The 27,420-nt window shown below is 37.0% G+C and overlaps 1 pseudogene; it reads left to right on the top strand.

Annotated features, from left to right (window-relative positions):
• Positions 1-2,292: 2,292 nt before the first annotated feature.
• On the top strand, positions 2,293-26,347 carry LOC120519501 (annotated as a pseudogene).
• Positions 26,348-27,420: the final 1,073 nt, after the last annotated feature.

The following is a 27,420-nucleotide window of genomic DNA, read 5'->3' as shown; positions in this document are numbered from 1 at the left end:
TGTATGTTGAAAGGGTGAAAGAAAACTCTGTCCTACCGGTAGTTACTGAAAGGATGAAGTCGAATGAATGCTTCAGGGCTCCATTCTTTCAGAAAACCAATGAATTCCAACACAGTCCTCAGGCGATCCAAACCCCAACAAACGAAAACAGTCCAGGACACAATGATTAGTTAAAGTTCAAATAACAACAGGCAGCACTACAGATAAATGCAACACACCAAAACAAAACAAACTTTTCTCTCTATTTGCCCCCTTGACCACCTTTTGACCCAGCAAGGACTGCTGAGAGATGAAGTTCTTACTTAGTAGCACTGCTACAATTTAATCTACCTGTGCATCTTCCTCCACTCTTGTATGTAACCCTATTTTCCTCCCTCTTTCTTAAAATACATATTCATCACAGCCATGTCCATCCTTTAGGCAAAATCCACCATCATCTGACCTTCTTCATTCCTCTCCTTGACACCATACCTACAATCACCTCCTCATCGCCTCTGTTCCGCTTCACCACTTTTCCATTGAAATCCACTCAATCACCACTTTCTGTCCCTTGGGTCCACTGTTCATCACTTCATCCAAATCCTCCACAAAATACTTCTTTCTCATCCATCACACACATATATGGGGGGCATATGCACTAACAACATTCATCATCACACCTCCATTTCCTGCTTCATTATCATTACTCTGTCTGACACTCTTTTCACCTCCAAAACCTCTTGTTCAAACTGTTCTTTATACAGCCTCCAGTTAATCCAAATTGTGCTGCAAGAATTACTACAAGAACAAGAAAATATGAACACATAACTCCAGTTCTTAAATCCTTACACTAGCTCTGGTTAAGTTTAGGGAGATTTCAAATCCTCCTTTTAACATACAGTATAAAGCCTTAAAGGCCAGGCATCATGTCTGAACTTAATCAGGACTTCAAACCAGGGGCACTTTTAAGATTTCAAGATGATCTGCTTGAAATTTCAAGGATTAATAAAATAACAGTGTGAAGTTGAGGTTTTAGTTACAGGGCCCCTAAACGTGTAATGGTTTGCCTGCTACTATAAGAGATGCCCCTTCGGTCTCAGCTTTTAAATCCCGGCTGAAGAATCACTACTTCAGTTTAGCATATCCTGACTAGAGCTGCTGATTAACTGTACATACTGCATCTCTGTTAGTCATTAGTACTAAAACATAAGTAACTTGATAGTTATAATTGGATAATAACCCTCACCTATTCGGTTTCTCTCTCGGTACTCAAATGTGGCACTTGGTACCATGGCTCACCTGCCAAATTGTTTTGCCTGCCTAAGGTAAAGTCATCCCTGATGGAGGGTCGAGGAATTGTGGGAAAGAGGGGTCCTTTCATCGATTGGCTGGCCCAGCACCATTTCAGCCGTGGAATGGCCAAATGGGGACCGCAGCTTGATGGGTGAGGTCTCCAGATCTAAACAAATCCAAATCATATTATGGTATATTACCTGTTAAATTCTGCTACGTACTTCTAAAATTTTTATTTGTATACTGTATTGAGGATTTGTTTTGTTCTGTGTATTGTATTGACCCCGTTTTTGACACGCACAGCACACCCAAACCTACCTGGAAAGGGTTTTCTTTGAACTGTCTTTCCCAAGGTTTCTTCCATTTTTCCCTACTGGGGTTTTGGGAGTTTTACTTGTCTTCTTAGAGAGAGTCAAGGCTGGGGCTGTCAAGGGGAAGGCCTGTTAAAGCCCATTACGGCACTTCTTGTGCAATTTTGGGCTATACAAAATAAACTATTGTATTGTATACTGTTTGTTCAGAAAAACCCCTTACCCCATTTCTCCTTCCATCTAAACCATGATAGAACAATTTGAATCCACCTCCGATCCACCTGGCTTTACTCCCCTTCCATTTAGTCTCTTGCATGCACAATATATCAACCTTCCTTCTCTCCATCATATCTAACTCTCTCCACTTACCAGTCCTACTGCCAACATTCAAAGTTCTATCCTCCCGCACAAAGAAACACACTGGTTTGTGCATCCCTGTGGCTGGTTAGTGAAGTGTAGTACCAAAGTAAAAACAAAAAAGACAGATTTCAGGCATTTGAAGGAGTGAAATTGACTGATTTGATAGGCTCTGAAATGCACTGAATTACTTCTATATAAAAATAAAATGGGAAGAGACCACTCACAACTAGATGAAACCTCACAAATTAATTGCTGAAATGTGAAGACACATTTAGTGGTACTTAGGTTGTGCTGTTAACACTTTAGAACACTTTGTGAAGCATTTATTATGCATGGCATCTGTTGGACCATGCACTATGATATCATTGAAATGTATGACCACACCCTGAAACTGAACAAAGACTATGGATATTACCTATTGCAAGCAGAAAGTGGTGAATCCAAGTCCACATATGGGACTGCAAATGGTATAGAATCTCAAATGTGACTACACTTTATCATGCATAGTGTCTAAATAAACAATTATGTTTATAAAACATAACAAATCTTACATGATTCAAGAGTACCAACCTTGAAAACCACTGATAAAAGGGGCAGCAGTGACCCCAAGAGAGTCTATAAAACTGCTTCAGGCAGAGCCAGATCAAATCAATACTTACATAACATTAGACCAATTGTGATGAGAACAGGGCATTTTGTCCAACAAGCTTGTCCATTCTATTCACCACGATTATCCAAAATAACATCAAGTTTAGAGGTGAAGGCCCCTAAATTCCTATTCTCCACCACACTACTTTGTAATTTATTCCATAAGTGTATGGTTCTTTGTATAAAGAAAAAAAAGAAAAAAAAGAAAACAACATTTGTGCAAAATCAGTACTTACTAAGTTTTCAATCATGTCCCCATGCACTTTTTCCAGAATTGATTTTACACTAACAGCTACAATTCACTAAACTAATCTATACTAATAAAAGGCAAAGCCCGCACTGACTGACTCATCACTAATTCTCCAACCTCCTGTGCAGGTAGAAGGCTGAAATTTGGCAGGCTCATTCTTTACAGCTTGCTTACAAAGTTAGACAGGTTTCATTTTGAAATTCTATGCATAACTGGTCATAACTGGAACCTACTTACGTACATATATATGGCCATAGCCTGCAGCTCGGTTGCCGTGTGAGGTGGAGTTGCGTCCCTCACCATCACACCTCCTACGTAATTGAGTGCCTGCGATACAAGGCCATCCATCAGCAGCTATCCAATAGACACACTGCCACGAAATATTCAGGGTCAAGGACTGTGCTTATGCAAATGAAGACAAGATGGTCAGGGATAGACTAGTGTTTGGCTACAAACTCAGCTAAAGTGTGAGAGAAACCTAAGTGCGGGACTGAGCAAACATTAAATAAAGCCGTGGACATCGCAAGATCGCACAACATAGCACAAAGCACAGCTGAGAACCTTCGATGCATGTACTCCGAAGCTGGCTCACGGAACTGACTGTGAAGCAGAGAGAGAGAACAAGCAAGAGCTCCAAAGATCGCTGAACAAAAAACGCATTTCATAATTGAGAAGGCAGCAAAAGAATAGGAAGCGAGTGGACCACAAGCATATTCATAAGTGCAGCTACTGTGTAAACAAAGCACGGTGTAGACCTTAAGTTTAAATTAAGTTCATAGACACGCTGCTGCTGGCGTTTGTCATGCCTACGACGATGAATGAAGCCTGTTATCTTTACAACAATTGACAAATACGGAATATAACTTGAACACAACACATCCTCCAAATACGAACCTGATTGAAAGAAATAATGATAATCAAATCCTTCATGACAGCAACACTCATACAGTGACAAAACAATTACATTGACAATCATGTTACGTTATTTTTAAAATGTTTCCTTTTCTTTTTCATAACTTCTTTATCACACTATTTCTCTGCTGCGAAGCGCTGGTATTTTGCTAGTTTTTTTTTTTAATAATTTAAAGAAGAGATATAGAGGGGGGAAGAGCTAAATTGGAAGTGAGAAGTGATTTTATGTTGCATGGTAGTGTGAAAATATTATCACCAAGAGGCTTTTTACCTGAAAATGAAGGCTATTAGGACTCAGGATAGGCAAACAGAGTTTTAAAGCTTTATTGCAATAAAACAACAACAACACGGACTCAACCCAATTTGTCAAAATAGAGTTGAGCCCAGAACTTCTTATCACCTCAACCTCCTCAATTAGCTCATTTGCTGTTTTTCTCTGACTCCCCTCTGACCTGTCTGGCCAATACCTTGAGTTCTCTGGAAACCATCATTATCTCCGACTTTCCCCTGCAGCTGGCCTCTGTTATTTACTGTCTATTGTCCATTTTTAGTTTGGTTTTGCTCATTTCTTTCACTGGCCAAGGCCAGTACAGATTCTCTCCTCCTTTTATGGGCTTCCTCTGTCACTTCCTCAGACTTTTAAGCTGGTTTATTTGATGCCCAATGCTACGTTTTAAATTAAAAGAAATATGGCATATGCATTTATTTAATAATTTGCTTGACATGCTTGATTTGCCTTCATTTCTGCACTAAAGTGAATTTCTAATATATTCTTCTATATTTATTTATGCTATGCCTGAATATGCTAAATTTTACTTTCATGCATTACATCATCCTGACCTCGTTTGTAGCAACACCCTTCATTGTTTTTCTGCTGATTCGCCATTCTAGCCGGCCTCTTGCATGCCAACCAAGGACATTTTTCATGGATATCGTTTAGCTTCCTAACTTTCAGAACACAGGTGCACACAACCCTCCTCCTGTCCTCGGCAGTTTCCTGAGAGTCATCCTTTTCCTATCCTGTCCTTCATTTCTCACACTAGCAATGCTGCTTCAAGCTTAAAAATACCATGGACAAGCAACTCCACCAGATAGACTGGTTTAAGCCTATGATGGCAAATGAGATCATCGTGAGTTTTTTTCATTTGTTTTTTCCAGTCTGTGTCATCTACTTTTTAGCTGCTCAGACATGCATAGCACACGCACCTTGTTGTTTCAGGTGAGACATACTTCCATGTAATCCAAAAAAGCTTGATGGCGAGTGTATTCATTGCCAGTGACAGGCCCACTAACATTCTGTCTCACACTCGACAGCCTCTTTTATGGGTGGACTTGGATTAGCAGATATCACCATAGTAATGTTTACCGTACATGTATGGTCTTGTAAAGCCAGACCTAAACCCACACATGCTAAATAGTAGGCCTATTTCAAATTTATCCCTTCTAAAATAATAGAAAAAGTAGTCACCAATCAGCTTCAGTCACACCTATGCATTTACAATTTGAGAAATTTCCACTGGTCATAGTACAGAAACGGCACTAACGCAGGTTGTAAACATATTCTGATATCCTCTGATGAAGGAAAGTCCACTGTAATTACAGTATGTTGTTAGACTTAAGTGCAGCATTTGACTCCATTGACCATTCTATTTTACTGCACAGGCTAGAAAATGATGTAGGGTTTACAGGCACTGTGCTCACTTGGTTTAGTTCTTATTTATCAAATTGATTCCAATATGTACAGAAATGTGCCGACAGTACTCCATCATTATACACAACAGTGAGATATGGTGTCCTGAGGGCTCAATACTGGGACCTTTGTTTTCAGTTTACATGCTTCCACTGGGATCTCTCATTAGGAAACAATGTTAATTTTCACTTGTATGCAGATGACACCCAGTTCTTCCTTTCATTTAGATTAAATTAAGTTTCTCCGATGTTGTCTTTAGTTGTGTTAGTGAATTAAAAGGAGTGGATGAAGGAGAACTACTTGTCTTTAAAACACAGATAAAACAGATGTTAATTGTTGGATGGAATTAGGAGGACGCTGATCACAACAATATTTTGTCATCATTTAAATTTAAGTTGGAATCACCATTAATATTACTGAATCAGCCCGCAATCTATAGAGTTCTTTGACTCTAGAATGTCATTTAAAGCACATATTACAAAGTTGTCCAAATCATGTTTCTTCCATCTTAAAATGTTGGGAAATTAAGCGCTTCAAATAAAAGGATTCTGAGAAATTAATTCATGCATTAATTTCTAGTAGGATTGACTGCTGCAATGTGGTGCTCACTGGATGTTTAAACTGTTCTTTATACAGCCTCAAGTTAATCCAAAATGCTGCTGCAAGAATTACTACAAGAACAAGAAAATATGAACACATAACTCCAGTTCTTAAATCCTTACACTGGCTCCCGGTTAAGTTTAGGCAGATTTAAAATCATCTTTTTAACATATAAAGCATTAAATGGCCAAGGTCCGGCTTACTTGTCTAAACTTATCATGACTTACAAACCAGAGCACACATTAAGATCTCAAGATGCGGTCTGCTTTGATCCAAGGATTAATAAAACAGTGGGACGCCGAGCTTTTAGTTACAGGGCCCTAAACGTGGAATGGTCTGCCTGCTACTATAAGAGATGCCCTTCGGTCTCAGCTTTAAATTCCGACTGAAGACTCACTACTTCAGTTTAGCACATCCTGACTAGAGCTGCTGATTAACTGTACAGACTGTATCTCTGTTGTTAGTCATTAGTACTAAAACATAGAGTAAAAGATAATTATAATTTGTTACTAACCCTCACCTATTCTGTTTCTCTTCCCGGTACTCAAATGTGGCACTTGGTGCCATGGCACCTCCAAGTTGTTTTGCTTTCCTCATACAAAGTCGTCCCTGATGGAAAATCACAGGAATCGTGATGTAGAGGGTCTTTTTCATTAGATTGGCTGTCCCAGTGCTGTTTTAGCTGTGGAATGGCCAAATGGGGTGGGAGCTTGATGGCTGAGGTCTCAGGACTCTAAACAAATCCAAATCATATTATTTGATATCATCTATTGTTAAATTCTGTCTGCGACTTCTAAAATTTGTATTTTATACCGTTTTGAGGATTTGTTCTGTTTGTGTATTGTATTGACCTTCTTTTTGATACCTACTGTGAGTCCAACCTACCTTGAAAGGGGTCTCTTTGAACTGCCTTTCCCAAGGTTTCTTCCATTTTTTCCTACTGGGGTTTTTGGGAGTTTTACTTGTCTTCTTAGAGAGAGTCAAGGCTGGGGGTGTGTCAGGAGGCAGGGCCTGTTAAAGCCCATTAGGACTTCTTGTGTGATTTTGGGCTATACAAAAAATAAATTGTATTGTTCTGGATGTTCTGTTATACAGTGCAATGCGACTTTATTTTACAGTCTATACGATGTCAGAATCATTGCTTCTGCATTCACAGTCTCACAGCATGAGCAAAGCTCATTTGTCTAACTTAGCACACCACAGAAACAAAACTCATTTACCCGCTTGAATAACAAGTTTGATTCTAATTGTTTTCATGTTACTATCTGCACTTTGAAAAGCTGTGTATTTATGAAATGGTGTGATGAAACTAAATGAAATTTCTTTCCTTTTTATTAATTCTATTGCAATCCATACAAATCAATCAAGTTTTTACAAAAAGAAAAATTAAATTAAGAACAAAATCGATCCACACCCCTGAGAGAGAGAGAGCAAGCCAAACGGCATGAAATTTAAGACCTGTAAACATACCTAATTAATAAATTCTCTGTGCTTTATGAGATTATTTTAAAATATTACTGATTAGATCCTGCCATGTTTTGAAAAGTCTGCACGATCCTCTGAGTATTTGATTTTTTCCAATTTCAAATAGTATAACACATAATTTTCCTACTCACTTAAAGAGGAGAGTTTGGGTTCTTCCAGTTTATCAGAATAAGTCTGTGCCAAAAGTGTAGTGAATGCAATCACAGTTTGTTTGGCTTTCTCCACCTTAAACCCATCTGTAAAAACCCCAAACACAGCTGTTAATGGGTTAGGAGGGATTGTGAGACCAAGGCTGTATGAAAAGTAATTAAAAATTTTCATCCAGAATGATGTTAATTTATGCAGGCCCAGAACATGTGACCCAGTGATGCTAGAACTAGTTTGCAGCGTTTGCAGGTTGGATCATGCTCTGGAAACATTTTGGAGAGTTTTAGTCAAGACAGATGTTCTAGATATATAATTTTGAGTTGTATAATTGTATGCTTTAGCATATGGAGCTCGAGTGAATTCTCTGCATTGCTACTTTCCACTCCTTTTCTGATATATTAATTGAGATCTTTTCCCAGTGTCCTCTTGGATCTTTGAAAGGGAGGATTGTAAAATGATTTTATATATTGTAGAGATGGTGTGTAAGTCCTTGAGATTGAGCAATATTTTTTCCAGCATGGATGTGGGCGCAAGATGAGGAAAATCTGGAAGGTTCTGTTTAACAAAAGTTCCTGATTTGAAGATAGTGAAAGAAATGTGTAGTTAGAATGTTAAATTTGGAATGTAATTGTTCATAGGATGCAAAGACGTTGTCTATATAAAGATCTCTAAGCAAGTTAATTCCAAATTTTTTGCAGATATTAAAAACTGCATATGTTTGTGAAGGTTGAAAGAGGTGGTTCTCTTGCAGAGGTGCACAGATAGAAGCTTCTCTGTCTTAAAATGCTTTCTACATTGGTTCCAGATTCTAAGTGAGTGGAGCACAATTGGGTTATTAGTGTATTGCGATAACGTCATGCTTATTGGAGCACAGAGCAAGGAATACAGAGAAGTACTGCAGGATTTACTTCTATTGTGGACCAAGTCTGTATATGTTCTTCTATATGTGTCCATGTTCTTATTGTCTGTATATTTGCTGCCCAGTAATAAAACTGGAAGATAGGTAGAGTCATGCCGCCTTCTGCCTTTTTTGTCTTTGTAGGGTCACTCTTTGGATGCGTGGATGTTTTGAATTCCAAATAAATGAGATTATTGTTGAATCTAATTGCTTAAAGAATGATTTATTAATGTATATTGGAATGTTTTGAAATAAAAAGGAGCTTAGGAAGAATATTCATCTTAACAGTGTTAATTCTTCCAGCTAGTGTGAGATGAAGGGTTGACCATCATGCAAGTCTTGCTTGATTTTTTCCATGTAGATGGAAACTTTTGTTGATAAAGAGCTTACTGTTACCCTAGCTACAGTATTTAAACTGTTCTGCAATGATAAAAGGTAGGGTATCTAATATAATATTATATGCTTGAGAATTCACTGGAAAGAGTACACTTTTATTCAGATTAATTGTGAGACCAGAGATCTTTTGAAATTCTGTGAGTGCTGTTAAGACTGCAGGCACAGAATTTTCTGGGTCCAATATACAGTAGCGTATCATCTGCATATAATGAAATTTTCTGTTCCAGTCCTTCTCTGCTAATCCCCTTTATCTGATCAGTATTTTGACAATGTATTGCCAGTGGTTCAACGGCAATTGCAAACAGCAGCTGTGACAAGGGGCATCCTTGTCTAGTACCACGTTCTAGTTTAAAGTAGTTTGAGCAAATGTTGTTGATGCAAACTGAAGCTTCTGGTTAGTATACAGTAATTTAATCCATGCACAAATGTTCGGCTAGAGTATATTACATTAAACAGACATTGAAGATTTGAAAGAAGTGTCTAATAAATCCAGTTTGGTCTTGAATATTACCAGAGCAGCACTTTCTCCATCCTTCTAGCTATGATTTTAAGAGTATTTTAACGTCGTTATTCGAAGTGAAATTGGTCTGTATGATGCACATTGTAATAAGTCCTGCTTTTTGTTTTGGAAAACAGTGATTAGTGCTTGCAAAGGTTTGAGGAAGAGATTGGTTATCTCTGGCTTCTGTAAATGTTAGCATTAGGAGAGGAGCTAGCTGAGCGGAGAATTTCTTGTAAAATTCTGCAGGGTAGCCATCAGGCCTGCTGCTTTCCTGCCTTGGAGTGACTTTATAGCATCTAGTAATTTGATAACGCAGAGGTTTCTCAAGATTCCTCTGCACTAAAGTGTCTATTTGTGGTATTTGTAATGTATCCAGAAATGCATTAGATTGTGTATAGTCTTCTTTAAACTCAGTAGTATATAAGGATTTATAGTAGTCTCTGAAAGTGTGCATTATATTTTGTGGTCAACTATTTTAACTCCGCTTATTGGTGATTACTGAGATTGCGTATGCACTTTTTGCTTGTGAATTTGTTGAACTAAAAGCTTATTAGCTTTCTCTCCATGTTCATAGTAATGATGTCTGGATTTATAAATTAGTTGTTCAATTTCTTTAGTTGTCAAGAGGTTTAGTTCTGAATGTAGAGCCTGCCTTTTCCTATGTAGAGTCTCGCTTGTAGTCTGCGTGTTCTTCATCTATTCTAGTAATTTGCTTTTATCTCTGCTACTTTCTTGGTTTCGAATTTATTTCTGTAGGAAAGATATGAGATAATCTGTCCTCTTAAGAAGGCCTTAAGAGTTTCCCCAGAGTATTCATGCAAAGATCTCGGAGGATGTATTTGTCTCTAGAAAGAATTTGATTTGTTTTGGATATAAATTCAGTACAATTCTCGTCTCTAATAGAAGCGGGTTGAGCGCCATCTCTGAGGTAAGTGTATGGGGCTTATTAATTTTAGCTCCAAGTTCATAGGTGCATGGTCAGAAACAACAATAGCATTGTATTAAGATTTAATCATGGCAAAAGTTATTATCTATAAAGAAGTAATCAATCCTTGAGTAGCAATTATGTACTGGTGAGTAGAAAGAATATGTTCTTGAATTTGGGTTTAAAACCTCAGGGGTCTGATAAGTTGTGATCAGTTAAACTTTGTAATTATCTTTGCAGTGTTAGATGCTGTTCCCCTTGTGGAAGAAGTCCTATCTAAAAGTGGATTTAGAACACAATTAAAGTCCCCAGCCATTATAACTTTTGAGTGTTCAGATTGGGAATGGATGCAATAAATTTTGTATAAATTCCTTATCATTGACATTAGGTGCATAAACATTTATCAAGATCATTTTACAGTTAGATAAGTCTCCCATTACCATTACATATCTCCTTCAGGATCCAATACTACATCTGATGCTACAAATGGGACTGTTCTATGTATTAGAATTCCACACCTATAGTTTTCTTTGTAAAACAAGAATGGAACATTTGGCCAGTCTAGTCTTTTTGCAGCTGGAACTGATCCTTGCCTAGTAAGTGGATCTCCTGTAAAAATAGTATTTTAGCATTTAGACCTGTTAGGTGAGAGAGTACTTTCTTTCTCTTTAATTCAGTGATTCAAGCCTTTAACATTCCAGCTCACGAAATTAACTGTCCCATCATGGAGACATTTATTCTGAGTTTTTGATGTCATTTTATAGTCTTAACTGGAGCGTGACACAGCTTCGCCTTAATTTCCTATTTTCCCTAGAGTTGTTGCCATGCAGCTTATAATTATAACTACCAACATAATAATTAAGATTAAGAGGATAGATTAGGTATAGATTAAGCCTGCTCTCTTCTCTCCCCCTTAACCCCCACTCTCCTTTTTGCCTCCCCAAGTGAGGCTAGAACCCACTTCACACACAGTCCCAGTCCTCTGACATACCCAAAGACAGAGAACGTCAAAGCAAAACAAGCCCCATGCTGCAGCGTTTTAGGATTAAAAGACAGAGGTATTACCAATATGGTCTAAGAAAAAAAAAATTGTGCATTTAAAATATATATAGTCTTCAGCAATCTTAGTGCATTAAGATAATACTCCCAGACAATAAACCCGGGATAGTGTTAGAAATTTGTCCAAAATAAGCATAATAAGTCTTAATGCAATAATAGCAACAACAATAAACCAAGGGTTTGATGTTAAACAGTCTTGTTTAGGTAGAGATTAAATATTTAGCTAAAGAGAAAAGAAGTAATTAAGCACAATAAAACATAAACAGATAGCGCCTAGTAATACTAAGTAATAATGAAATAGATAAAACCAGTATTTTAAACAAAAACATCAGACAGTAGATTAGTCCTTGTCATTACTGCATGACTCACTATTATGTATCAGAATAGTCCGGATCAGCTTTCTTAATTCTTTTTCTGCTTCTTCCTTGTAAGAAATAAAATTGACCCAATTAAACTTTCAGTTTGGCCGGATACAAGAGGCTGTATTTGACATTGGCGTGCCGTAACCGCTGTTTAATGTTTAATGCGTGTTTAGTAGCTGTTGCTGGAGAGAAGTCAGGAAAGACAGGAATGCGGTTATTTTCATATATAATATCTTGCTTGTGTCTGAGGAGTGCCATCACCTCTAGCTAAATGATAATCTTTCAAAGCAAATAAAAAAAGATCTGGATCTAACGGTATTTGATCCGTGTCTGTAAGCCACTGCTATCTCAGATTCTGCTTTAAAGTCCTCCTCAATTATTTTAGAGAAGAGTTCAGCTGAAAATTTCACTGGGTTTGGACTTTCTCAATTCTCAGGCAGACCTTCAATTCTGACATCATACCTTCTGCTTCCATCTTCCAAAGCAGCCAGTCTGCCTCTGAGTTTTTACATTCAGAGCCGACTTTACTGCTTTTCTTTGGCACTGGCAGCAAATTTTAGCTATTTCAACCGAATGTGAATGTCTCCTTGAGATCCTCCAATTGATCAGTAAGTGTCTCAGTTTAGCGAGTTTTCCTGAATGTGTTCTTCAATTTTACCAGCACCTGTTGCATCTCCAGTTGCATTTCTTGTGCAGCCTTTCATTTGCCTGTTGCAGCATCAGCCGCTGCATTTCATTTGCTTGTTGCAACTACTGTTTCAATTTCTCAGTTTCTCATGTGCCTTTGCCCTTGCTTTCTCATTTGCCTTCGCTTTTCTTTATAGCTTGCATGCTGTGAACATCACCTGCAGTTTAGACTTTCAATTGTACTTTCTTGTACCGTAGGTGAAGGTAGGCTCTACTGTAGCCGGTGTCCCACTATCTTCCCGCGTGGAGTAATTTAAGCCACAGACTGCAAGGTCTTTCCAGTTTCAGGTGTTCTCCGATCGGGAAGCTATCGAGATCTGCACTCACGGATCGACATTCACTCCTTTTCACTCTCAGCGGAGATGATGTAGTGGACCGTGGTTTGAGGAGTCTGACTTTCATACTGATCCAGGTCTGTCTCTGAAAGGCCGTATCTTGAACTAGGTCTTGCTGATCTTAGCTTGGGTGCAGCTTTAGTTTTTGATTATTTCGAAAAGCATATGTAAGCATGTTTATATATGCTTACATAAACTGTAGCAGTCTCCTTTATTGAATAGATACAGGATATCTCAGGATAATAAATAATATGAAAAATAACACCGCTGCTAGCGGAGCTCCACTTCAGGCGTCCATATCTCGCATCGGACGAGAAACAAAGATGGTTATTTAGAATTTAAGTAGAACATTTAGCTGTTTAAGTGTGACATTTAGCATTTAAGTGTGGCATTTAGCATTTAAGTGTGGCATTTAGCATTTAAGTGTGACTTTCAGACATTTAAGTTGGATATTTAGAATTTAAATGAGATAGTAAACCATTTAAGTTGACAGTAGCATTTAATTACAATAGTTAGGCATTTAAAGTGACATTTTGCACATGGAAAACATACTAAGTAATTGAAACAAACACTGACTTAATCAGTTTTAATGCAAAAGATGCTGATGAAAAGATGCAGGCCACCAGTTTGGAGAAAAGAGCTGCTCAGGAAGCAGCAACTGCATCAACCTCTGAACAAAGGAATGGTAAATGTACAAAGAGAAAAAATAAGTGTATGAAAACTATGAATGCTCAGTCAAGTGTATTCACTGCATATTATCGTGCAGTGCACCATTACTAGTTGAAGTATATTTATTTTGAGATTGAGTCAGCATGGGCCCTTTAAAAGAATAACATACATTTTCATTGTAAAAGTACATTTCCCAATTCTGTATTTCCAATGTTTATTCATTCATAAAACTCTGTGCTTTTAAATTAGACATCTTTGTTTTGGTGTGCATTGGTAATTCATACAAGACTATTCACCATTTTGTTAGTAAAAAGTTAATTCAATGTTTGTTTTAAAACTAAAGAAATAGTAGTAATTGACTTTTTCACAATGTGTTCTAAACAAATATCCACATGTGATACTGATCCAGTCAGCTGGCATAAGCATTATTTCAGGACTGCTCTACTAAGGCTTTGGACTTCAAACCCTGAGGTTGTAGGTGCCTGTGCTCAATTGATAAACCAAAAGAACTGTAACCAATTGAACCATAAATGTTGCAACTTGCCTTGGAAAAGGTGCCAGTCAAATAAGTAAATGTAATGTGATATACTAACCAGGCTTTCCCAGTCACTGTTTGGGGGCTGATGTTACTGTAATCACTATAGAATAATGGGCATTGCCCATTCTGCTAGGCTTTAGTGGCATGCCAGACCAGAAAAAGAATGCAGATTTAACAGGGATGCAGGCATTCAGCTGCACATTCACCCACTAACCTTCCAAACTAAGTGACTGAACTCTAGCTTGTACCAAGATCTATCTGAACTTCAAGATGTAAATCAAAGTTGCACTGACATCTCCCTAGAGGCACTTTTGCAGTCCTCTTGAGCCAGAAGACACCAAATGCATTCATATAAAGAACAAAGACCTATAATTCAAGGGATGACAACTAGGATGGAAAGAAGAACTTTGCCTATTACAAGACACTGCTTTTGTAACTGGAACCAAGCAGAAGGATCAACCTTCATCTACAACCACATGCAGCACACTCTCTGAAAGAAAGTAAAACGAACAAGGATATCCGTTGTACACTCACCAAACTTCCTGGGAATTCTCTCAGAGAACACTCTGGAATTCTCTTGGGGAAAGGAAATATGCAAAATGACTTTCTGAAACCTAGAAAGTTATGAGGTGCTCTTCCTGGACAGTCAAATCCTGACAAACTCATTTCTTTGTGAACCTGAAGCTGAGACCTAGTTTGTCAAGCGAAAGTTTGTGCCAATAGTCCTGACAAGGCCAAGAAACCATTGATTCAAGAAGGGAACTTCAACATCTAAACCCTATGGCTAGAATGAGTAGTGCCTTTTTTCTCGTGACAAACAGACAGCAGAAGGCAAGCTGAGGATGCCAGCACAGCACTGATAAGGCTAAATGCAGCAAATAGGAAGAGTGCACTCCACATGAACAGATCAACAACAAGCAAAAACTCTACACAGCACTGGACATCTTTAAAGACATGGTATCATAAAATCATTTATCTCTGCCAATGTAAAAAGAACTCTAAATACCAGTAAATGGCCAATATATGTTATATTTTTGTCCATCTACTCTGACTATGTCCAGATTTACATGTCAATATGCACATGCATTTATCATAATTCTAGATTCTTTGTTTTTATTAATAAATACCATTATTCTGTTCCTTAACTCTTTCAGGGCTGATGTCGACTTTTGTCAAAAGGAGGAGTTGACAATGATAATCAACTGTAAACTGTGACAAAACCAACCATTATGTTTTAGTTGGACTCTCATTGCTAGAAGGAAAGTTAGCATCATTGATTTGACCAAGATTTCCTGCGCTCGTTTGAGTAGTAAAGGCGCAAACAAGAGCAAAATGGCACAACATAATGGCAAGAGATCAAAGCGAATGCATAAAGAAAAAATACTCTGTGGATGAAGTTTTGCCTATTATCTCTGAACTGGACTACGACTTGTCAGACTTCCGATTTTGATACAAGTGATCGAACATGAATGTGAGGTTCCAGCTTCAGCTGATCGGTCCCCAGCTAATTGTGGTGTTGATCAGGTTCATGTAGTTGGCACGCCTTATGGCAATGTTACGCCAGGAGGACTGCCACTTAATAATGAAAAGAGGTAGAAACCAGATTACAATGCACAGCGACCAGTGAAGACAGCCTGGCAGAAAGCCTGCCACACATTCTTGGCAAACTGACAACCACAGCATTCAGCAACAGACATTTTATGTTGATTTCTGTGTGAAACCATTGCTTTTCAGAAATTGTTTTGGAAAAAAATATTCAGCCCTCAAAGAGTTAAAACAGGTGTGCTTCAGTTACCTTTAGGTCTTAACGTGAAAACATGTCTCCTACAGCAGAGAAAGGTAAGGTAAATAAAGTAAGAGCCTTATGAAATATTTGATTAATTACCAGTATTTCCAAAGGCAAAACTAATTAGCCAAGGTAAAATTTCTTTTTTCAAATCAAACACCACCACATCTTTATCTGTATGGTATCTTACTTCATTAAAAATGCTATTTGAATTAATTTTTTTCTGAATTGATTTGATATATTTCTCAAACCAAAAAACACCATTATCACAACTCTGGAAGTATTTCCCCAAAACAGTTAGTGTAACGGCCGACCACTTTCCCAACGGCTACACCTCCAAGACCTGTGGCCGGGATAATTTACTGGGGTTAAATTTAAATATCAAGCCTACCTCTAACAAATAAACCTTTTCCCCACAATCGACTGTGTAAATACAAGCACAAAAGAAAAGCAGATATGTAAAATTAAACTGATTAATTGTATTAAATGAAACAGCAACAACAATATGCTAAATAAATAAATAAATAAAACACCTCCACCACAGCAACAACGTGACACAATTATATATAAATACAACAAAACCTCCTCGCCCCCGTAACATAACAAACAACGAATAAGAACAATGCATGATAAACTGAATGAATGATCGTGAATCGGTTATAAAACTGTCCTGCAGACGGATGACTGTACGAGAGATAAGCGAGGTTGTTTGAATTTCCTGGCAAATGGAGCAACCTCACCGTGATTCCTCGGCGTGTGGTGGATGATGATCCGACCCCAGGGTCTCTGCAGATGAGGGATGGAAGACAGTCTGGCAGAATGAAAAAACAAACTAGGGAAAAGCGCGATGTGAAGAAAAACAGCAGGTAAGCTGCCTCTAATTCTGAAAAAATGGTCTCCTTCTTTCTCCTCTCCTCGGCTTGTTTCCTCCTGATTGCTTAAATAGTCCTGTGCTGGCTGTAACTGAATGATAGTTAACAGGTGTTTTCCAGGTTTGGGGCTGTGGTTTCCTTCAATCATCCGCCCCTCTTTGTATTTACGGGAACAACATTTACTGATGCACACAAACAGCAAACGGGACAATGGAAACAAGACGCACTCAGTACTAACATTTCACACTATTACTAGGTAGCCCCGCTACAATTTCATTTCTCAAAGCAGCACCACAGCCTTGCAAAAAACTCTAAAATACTCAGTACACTCTCTCTGTGCATCAATCTGCACAGAGTTGATCAGTCAGTACAGCACTGCGATCAGATAGTTATACAATGTTTGTCATTTACACAAAAAATTTAATATAATGATACTTAACTGAAGAACACATTCACAGTATTTATAGTATTTAAATGTGCATTTATCCATAAAGTAAACATAATTGTATTAAATCTGTACAGGAAATAGAAATATTCTGTAAAACAAATCTGTTTGAACTGAGGGGAAAAAACTGCATTCAAAATATGCATATCCTGTATGTGGAATAATATCAAAAGACACACTCAGGGGCAATTCATTCTTTATTTTGGATTCAGACCACAGACCAGGACAAACTTCATACCTTATAATTTGTCGCTTTAATGCTAGGGGAAAAAAACTTTTAGCATGTTGCACCCACCCATGACATGCTCCAGTAGTTATGCCTTCACACCCAGCCCTCATTCCCTCTAGCAATGACATCTAATTATGGGGCTGGTATTTGTACACTTTCCACCTACATGAGAAGGTGCCCAATGAGATTCCTACCACATTATCAAACCCTGTGGAAGTTAAAGCCTGCATCATATCAACATACACAAATGTGTGTGGGGGCTCACTGTCCGCCAGCTCCAACACTTTCTGAATAGTATAATAATTACATGTAAATCACCAAACTCACTGAGTACATTGTAGCACTTACTGTTAACTGGTAGTGAAATATATTCCAAGTAAAATATTGTTTACATTTTTTCATAGTTCAACACTAGCTTACTGATGCAGCCTTTTTAACAGAGCATCGAGTTTGTTTCTGCTGCACTTGCTGAGATGTTACACTATCACTATACTCAATATAATTATATACTTTATAGTACTCTCTAGCAAGTATGTGCAACTATAGTAATATATAAGTACAACATTGGTGCAGCATTGAACATGAATATACAGCATTTTCAGTACCTGTTCTCTTTTTGGGAAAAGTCTGCAGTATGGACATCACAGTAGACCATCTCACCTGAGGTTGTACCTATCTCATTGCATCAGCCAAGCCATGGTTAATTACATGACCAACAATTGTGGCTCTTATTTCTGGACCTACTCTGGGGTTGCTTTGGGCCGCTCCTCTCTCACTTTCTTCCCTTTTCTCCATGCCCTCCATGTGTTCTTCAACTCCTTCCACTCAACATGCCTTGTTCCTGTGTAATAGCTTGCCAATCCGTGCAGCAATATACACTGCAATAACTTAGAAACATTTTATATGCTTGAGAGTAAATTAGCCTAGCACCTGTGAAAGAGGTTAACAACATGTGTTTTCAATTGTCCGACACAGAGGAAACACAACTAAAAATATTTCTTTGTGCTTCTTCTCACCAGCTTTGTCCTGTATGAATGGAGTGTACAAAAGCTACATGTATGAATTGTTTTATATGCTGTTATTAACAGCTACTATTTCAGTGTGACAGAGTTGGTTTTGAGTTGAAATGATTAATGTTCTTATATGATGAGTTTATCAGAGTAGAATGAGAAATGCACTACAATGAAAAATGTGTTTTGAGGTGGCCAAAATGTGCTCCAGCAATTGCAATTTGAGTGTGCTGTGAATACATGTATTCTTGCTGTGAGGATTTGGTGAACAGCTGCCTGAATGACGTTTTGGTGTGAGAAATTTGTCAAATTGATTGAGAAAAAATGTAACAGGACCTGAAGTAAACTTTTATCAACAAATCTTTAAAGCTTCTCTACACTACCTGAACCCACATCTCAACTGTTTTGTTGTTGCTACATGGAAAAAAGTAAATGACCTTGCCTTTCCATCATTGTGAATGACAATATGCTATACAATATGGTTATTTCGTTTTTGAAAGAAATAAGTCAAACTGAGGTAAATAATAATAATAATAATAATAATAATAATAATAATAATAATAATAATAATAATAATAATTAGTGTTGCTCCTATGCTTAATCATGTCACTCATTCATTCAGCATACCCACACATATACACACCCTGCGCTGGGCTTCTCGGCTCCACCCCATCTGACAGCGTCACTCGTCCAGGTCTGCGAGGCCCCTCACTAAACACACACATACACACACAGCTTACACAAGACAGTACTGTACTGTATACGCAATACGTGTTAGATAAAAATAAATTGGTATTCATTTGAACTGAAAAAAAAATCAACATATTATATAATGCCATCTTCTAAAAGCTCATTTATGAAATTATGATTTTGTTGTTTAACGTTTTGTCTTTTACTTCCTTTTCTTTTTAGCGGCAAAATAACCTTTAACTTTTTTTCCCTTTGCAGATATGCACAGAGGCAGTCTTACACTACCCGTGATCCTGTGATAGATTTTGTAACTTTACAAATATGTACGTGTTTATATTATTATTTTATTTAGTCATCTGAAAAATGTATACTTGATTTTTACCTGAGAATCTGTCACAGCGCTGTCCTCATGTACCTAGTGAAGAGTTCAATATCAAGATAAACTGAATTGAATTTAATTGAACTTAACAATGGTATTCAGTTTACTTTTGTTATTTTCGTTTACTCAAGCCATAATTTATTATAGTTCGAAAATACCTCTTGGCATTGATTAAATAGTGTATACACCAGATTAAACTTAAAATGTATTAAATATAATTGAGCTTTAGTTTTTAACTCCTATTACGTGCGTGTATGTTTCCTAGCACAAAACGTAAGAATCTAGAGCAGCAACTAATGAGGGACCTGTGCCTCCTCATTGTAATTCACAATTTGCCTGCAGGTGTAAAAGAATGCCTTTCAACAGTACAAGAAAGCATAATGCGTCAGTACCAAACTCCACATTCTTGTCAGTAGCAGGAAAACGTAAAGAAATTTGCAAGTTGGCCACATTTTTAAACAGCTGTTAAACATATATTGCTCTATAATACACAATTAAGTTACAAAGGAATCATTTTTTAATTATAATCTATAATTCATAATTATAATTATTATAATTAAAATAGCGATATGACTTAATGCAGTATGTATGTATGTATGTATGTCAAGTCTATGTCAATTCACAAATTCCAATGATATAACTTTACTTATTTCTAAAGTAGGCTCCCAGCAGTTAATTGCACGCAACATGGCAGTAGTCTTAACAGTTCAGTATATGACTGGATTCTTTAAGACACTAAAAGACAGGAATAAATAAATGAAAAGGTATTAGGTTTCTTGCATTAACCAAATCATGGTAACCAGACGCTTCTAAAGAAACATAGACTCTAAAGTAACCCGGCTTGCTTCCGAAAACACTTGTTTAATGCTGCAGCCAAGTCACCATGGAGAAGAAAAATAAATAAATAAATTAAATACTACTCTTCTCTTCAAACAGCCCAACTAGTAGGCATGCGCAGGTGGCGGTCTCGGCTACACCCAGAGGGCTATCTCGTCTGGGCATTTTTTACATAAGGTACCTGCTAGATGTTTCCGTGTACATGCTATACAGGAACTCGGTACCAGCAGGACTAATAGTTTCAGGTGAGTTAATCAAACTTTTGGTTGAATGATAACTCACAAGAAACTAAATCGCACAGAGTTGTTTTGTGTGTGTAAAATAAAATGCACAGGTATCGCATTCCTCCGGAGTGCGATTAATGAATCAGGTCATTCCGCTAAAATTCGAGTCACGTTGCTTATTAGTTCAAAATTAATAAAACATTCTTAGGGTCACCGATTTTGTCCTGTAGATAGAAAACGTTTTTTAAAGTATTTTGCTAGATATTGTCATACCATTAAAAAGGTTTTAACTATGCATGTTGTCTTCCCATGATGTTGATAAATCACATGTTGGCGTTTTTTATTTTTTAGGAAAGAAGATTGAATTTATTATGTTTAACATTTGTAGTTGTTATAATAATGAATATTGAGAATGTTGAGAACAATTGTACGGGCCAACGAATATTTACTTACAAATGTTTAATGTATTTCTGAAATTAAACAGAAAATGAATTACTAATTACTATAAATTAATATATAAAGAAAGTAAGAAACAAAAAATAAGCATGATAAAAATTAAAGCAGTTAGTTTGCACTGATTGTTCTCTGAGATTAACTTCAAATAATGGAAACTAAAAATATGCAAACATTTTTTAAACATCAATACACTTATCTGTAAAAGTGATAAAAATGATAACATTTATAAAATTTCTACATCAGGTGCTCATATTGTAGTTTAAATATCACATCTAAACTAATTCCAAAACATTTTCAGGTGATACCTTAACCTTAAAAAATGCAGTGTTTGATTCTAAAGTTTATATATATATATATATATATATATATATATATATATATATATATATATATATATATATATATATCATGCATTCATTTTATTTATTTCAAACAATATTAATTATATATCTTAATTAACAGGTCAGGGTCACATGGTTGTGTTGGAACCAGTACTGGTGAGAATGGCAGTTGATTTAATGATAGATAGATTATTGCACACTGTCATCCCACAAAGCATCTGGAAATGTTCTATTTCCCCTTTTCTTTGTTATTTCTGTTATAACCAACTCCTCCTATTCAAAGGCCCTTAACTAAAGATATTGGATTAGCTAGTCTACTTACTTGGTTACTACCTCTCCTGGGGCATAGGCCACTGAAAAGTGTACTCCAGACATCTCTGTGCTGCACCTTTCTTTCCAGTTGGCTCCAAGTCAAGCACATCTTCATGATGACTTCTCCTGGTCCCAGTGGCATGTGTTTCTTGGCCTTCCACTGTTCTTTTTACCTTGGGGATTCCTAGTCAGGGCCTGCTTTGTAATGGTGGGAGGTTTTCTGAGGGGGTGTCCAATATAACTTTTAGGGATCCTTCATAGACATATGTTGATGCAGGTATGAACATTCTTACTGGTCATAACTGTCATAATCCAGGTCTAAACTTCATCATGATCACCTTTGGCAGCATCAACTCCTTGAAACTCAAGGTCCTTTTCAACTTGAAAAAAATGGTTCAAGTTCTATGGTAGAATTTCAAGTGCAGAAATACTACCATAGCCTTGATAATTCTGGCCTAACATTGGCATCTGTGCCTCTTTGTTTGTCGACAACACTTATGCAAGTTGGTGAAGGCTTACACTTTTTCCAAAGGATCATCTCTCAGCTGAATAGGCACAATATTAGTTAGATTGGCCTTGATGACTTTGCCTTTACGTTATCAATATAAAGGCCAGCTTGGCAAGATGTGGCTGGCAATTATGTGTGTTATCTTGAATATTCTGTTGCATTTGTGACAGTAGTGGCAGGTCATCAATAAAGTCAAGATCAATGAGTTACCTCTAAGGGAATCCACTGGATCCCACTAGATGTATGAGCTGTTGTTGACGTTTAATAAAGTAAAAAATGACAGGGTATGAAAGTAATGAGAAAAGGTAACCTTGCCTTACTGTGGTTTTCAGTAGGAAAGTAAATAGCCCAATATGGATAACTTTGCATTCTCAGGATTCCATGTCCCCACTGTCAAATGCTTTTCATATTAAAAAACTGTTGTAGAGGTGAATTCCATTCCATTGACTGCTCAATGAGACCTATAACGTTACAAGATCTGTTCTTGCAAAAGGCAACTTGATGATCTCGCAACTGAGCATCAACTTTGTCTTTCATTTGGTCCAGGATGATCATAGTTAACACTTTTCCAGGAGCTCACAAGGCATGTAGTTAGCTCAATTGTGCTTAGTCAATAAAATTTATATGCAAATTGTGCTAATTACCCCTTTTTCCACTCTGCTGGTACTTTTTCTTCTTCTCATATCTTCTTCATGAGTGCATCTCAGCTGTAGTATCTAATTTACCTTAAGTCTTCTCGGGGATACTGCCTGGTCTGTCTGCCCATTTATTCCTCAGCTGTCTAACAGCTTTCTTAATTTCATCTTTAGTTGACACATTAAAGTCAATGTCTAAAAACTTCTACTGCTGGTTTTATGTAAGGTGAGTCTGGAGCACATATGTTAATTGGTTCTTTAAAATGCTCCACTCTTCTGTTCCTTTGCAGTTCCTCCAAGAAGTGTTTTTTCATCATCCCTCTTCACTTACTTCTGTCTTGCTGTGCTTTCCTGACAGCTTATTAGGGGTACCATATAGGTCTTTTTTCCTCCAACTTATCTGTGTAGTGTCTCTTGCTTTTCTTTACACATTTTTTGGGTTCTGTGCACTCTGTCTATGCTATTGCTTTTTACCACACTTGTTCAGCTATTATTCATCCCTGCTTTCTTGTCCATTCTCTGTTATATCTTGAAAAGTGTCTCTGCCAAAATCCATTCCTTGTACTGGTCCTGCTTGGGGCCAAGCACTTTTTGACATGACAAAACAAATGTATTTCTAACTATAGTCCAGCTGTTGTCTCTTCTTCTAACATAAGTTCAAGTGTTGCAAACATGCTGTTACTGCCACTCCAAATTCTTCTAACTTTTGTTCATCCTTCAGAACTCCAGTATTATAATTACTATACTGAGACATTGCTCAAGTCCAGTCCATTTTATAATATAATACAATACAATACAACTTATTTTTGCATAGCACTCTTCATTGAGTGAGGTGAGAGTCTGTTTCAGCCATGCCACTATCAGGTAGGAGTCTGAAGTTTAAAATTTTTTCCTCTGCTCACTTACATCATTTAGGAATCATCAAAACATCTTGTTGATGTAGCTATGTTAATGGTCTATTGGGATTCCCATCCAATACGTGCTTTCTGTACTGTTGTTGATAGCATCGAGCCACTCCTTCAGTGTGTTGGGTATTGTCCTTCTCATGTCCTGAATACAGTATAGCAGCATCTATCCCAAGATGAAGGTTCTCATGATTCCATGCTACTATTCAATGGTGCATTTTGAAAGAAGCGTGGTTGGTCTTTTAGCTCCAGGGACCCTGGATTTCACTTCATGTCATGCGCCTTCTTGTAAAAGACCCATTTCTTTCTAAGGCTGAGGTGTCTTGGTCACTTGTAAGCATATCTGTAACAGATTAGTCCATCGTACAACCCCCAATCTGAAGGACCAGGGTCCACCTTTTTGTCTGTCCAATACCCTATGCAGACCTTTCTGCCTTGGTTAGACCTATCAATAGCTGTAGGCTCCTGAAAGGCATAGCTTCGAGGGTTGGTAAGGCATGCAAGCTGTCACATTGCAATTAAGGTAGGCACACCTTTGTGACAGATTAGCAAGTGCACCAGAAACAAACTCAGTGCTCTGTTAAAAGGCTGCATAACTTTATAACTCTTTTGACAAGAATAATTCATTACATTAATACAAATTTTTCAGAGTTACACACAGATGTTTATAATCAGCACTATCACTAATACACAATGTTTTGTGTGAAGCTGTGTTTTATCTTAATCTTACTCTGTTTAAAATACATTTTCTGTTTATATTCTCTGAAACAAGTAACAGACCTCTTGGTATCTCATTCAGTTTAAAGACCGGATGGAGCCTAGAAAATCGGCACTGTTTCTGAGGCATGTTGTTATTTAAATGTAAAGCAGACAAGAAAGCAGAAAACAATTTAATACATTAATTTTTATATTGAAAGGAGGAAAAGCTCCAAGGTGAATAGAGCACAGACACCAGAGTTGTGGAGGGTTGTTCCTTTAGTGACCCGCCACAACCTGCTGTGTTATTCACTGTGTGAGCCACTTGCAACCCCCTACAAAACATTATAAAATAATAGCAACTTGCAGCACACAAGTGGTAGCCTGTGACCCAAAAGTGGATCTGTATCATTCTGTATGTTTTTAATCATGGGCTAAATATGATTGGCTATATTAAAACCAATGATTGGTTATATTATATTACTTTCTCCCAGACTGCAAACTTTCACACATGTATTTCTTCAGTAATACAAGCCATGATACTGTCTTCATATTAATTACTGTATATATAGATACTTTTAAAGACTTCTTTTGACTGTTAACTATGCATTCTAACTAATCTCGTGAATACCTGTTTCAACTGTAATAACTGAAGATCTTATATAAATTTACAGTACGCATGGATTGCTTCAAGTTTTAGTGTTAGAAAAAGAGAAAATGATAGTAATATTAGGTTCAAAGTTACTCCTGCTGCAGTTCATCCCACTCATGAGAAATCAAAATGTATCTTTATCTCAGGCAGCCATGCTGTCATTGCATTAACAAGAAGCCTAGCTAGATGTGGGTAGCAAGTACTGTTATCTGAGGGTGACACCATCCCTGTATCTTAAGGCTTACCTTTAACAATATTTCAGTATATCTTATTTTCTATCTATTTTTAGAAATAGCAAACATTAACTTGAACTGTAAAGAAATAGTTACTCCTAAAGTTGTATACATGGATAGGTTAAAAATGGCTTTGCATTATTATTTCTATTTGTCGTTGAACTAAAAATGAATTAAACCTCATTCACTGATGTGTGCTTTTTTTTTTTCTTTTTCTGTTCAACCAGATTATATTTTCTGTTCTGAATGATAGTTGTGGAGCATCTCAGTATTGTGTCAATCAGTGCTCAGCATACCGCAGGCTACCTAAAGTCTTGGGACAGCCTACCGTGGCAAGCACTGTCAAAGATTGTGATGTACCAACCCTTTTTTCAACCCTATTTCACTCTGTTATCATTCAGTGGGCCAGGAATGGGGGTTTACCTCCTTAGTCTTTTCAACAGCATAATGAAGCTCTGAATGTTTGACTCATTTTGGGCTGAGTTGCAGTTTTTCTGCGATTCTGGCTTTTATTGAGACTTCAAACTTTTCCCCTGGATGCATATTCCATTCCTCTACTTTTTTGTGCTGTCAGCCCTCATATACTATCTTTTAGTGTGCTGGCACATTTGTTTCAGTCAAAATCAGAGCTACGATTACCTTTTTTTTTTTGGACTATGTTGGTGTGTAAGCATTTATCATGGAAGTTCTCGGGCTCATTATTTTTATAGTTCTGAACAATCCTGGCATGATAAAATGGCTTACTTTTTTCTACCCGAGCTGCTTTTTAGGTTGGCTTCCTTGCACTGGCTGTTGTTATGCTAAATCCCGGGTATCAACGTCCCCTTTTCCTGTGGAAAGAAAAAAACTCCAAGTCATTCCAGCTGGTCTTGCATATATACTGGACATAAGCCCAATTGTTCACCGTATTGTAACTTGCTGGGATGATCCAGCTGTGAATTTTCATCATTTCAAATTGTATTTTTCTCCTTTCAGCATTTTTTTTTTCATACCCTGTTCCAGAAAGTTTTTCCTGGTTGTTGTGATATTGTAGGTCATGCTCACCAGATATTCCATTTATTTCTCATTGTGCACTCTTTGCCAGATGGAAGGTTTGTTACAGACTTTTTAATGAGACAAGATGTTCTTCAGCAAGACATACATCTGAATGGTAGTTATTGTCTCTGCTTCTTTCCCAGTACTTGTCATGTGCAGTATGCTAACAGCAGGGTACTTAAGACAAAATGTACAATTCGCTTGAACAAAAAGAAAAATAGAAACCAAGATGAAGGCATCTATTAAGCAAAAGACTTTTCATTAGATGTTGTATTTTGTATGACATAATAATAATAATTCTAAAATATTTACATGATTTAATCACCTTTACTCTGTGTTATTCCATCTGCAATCCTGAATTGTAACACTAGTTACTAAACATGGTTGAATGAAATTACGTATACAATGTTTTAAAAAAAGTATTTGGGCAGTAATATTTTTAAAAATATCTAGCTTCAGACATAAATGGAGCAAAACGTGAATACACCATTAATAGTAAAACACTTCTGCTCACTGTAGGGCAACATGCAATAAATAAGTCAATAAACTAAGAAATTACTAGCACTTTCATAATTTATTTTAAATAAAGAGCAACATTAAATTTAAAAAAATACAATAATTAAATTATCCTTGTAAGTCAGGCATATGCTAGAAATTGAAGCTGTGAAAATATATGGTGCTTTAGATATAGGAGAATTATTTAATTAAATACTATCTTAATATGCTTTTTGTGGATTTAAGAAATAAGAGAATATGTCCCTCAAGGATATTCTGTAAAATAATTAAATTCTAAAAAAAATATTGTACCTCTGTCAACATTATTTTTTAAATGACTGACCTCCTGTCCAGGGTTTGCTTTTGCCTAGGACTGGATGGAAAGCCTGCAATTCCCCTGTATTAGACAAAGTGAAAAAAAGGATGGAGGAATAATTGCTAGTAGTTGAGTGCCTTCTTCAAATGTTTACTTTTAACTGTGGCCTCTTTTGCATCCATACTAATCAGTATATGTTTTGATTTAGTTTATTTTATAAGGAAATTTATAAGAATATCAAACTTGTTTGATTTCCATTCAACCACCCATTTGTAAGGCTTTGTTTCCAATATAGTATCCTAAAGTGGTCCTACAGCA

The sequence above is a fragment of the Polypterus senegalus genome, unplaced genomic scaffold, assembly GCF_016835505.1.
Source record: "Polypterus senegalus isolate Bchr_013 unplaced genomic scaffold, ASM1683550v1 scaffold_2248, whole genome shotgun sequence".
NCBI classification, from domain to species: domain Eukaryota; kingdom Metazoa; phylum Chordata; class Cladistia; order Polypteriformes; family Polypteridae; genus Polypterus; species Polypterus senegalus.
The sequence above is the reverse complement of the archived record's forward strand: the minus strand, read 5'-3'. Positions and strand labels throughout refer to the sequence as shown.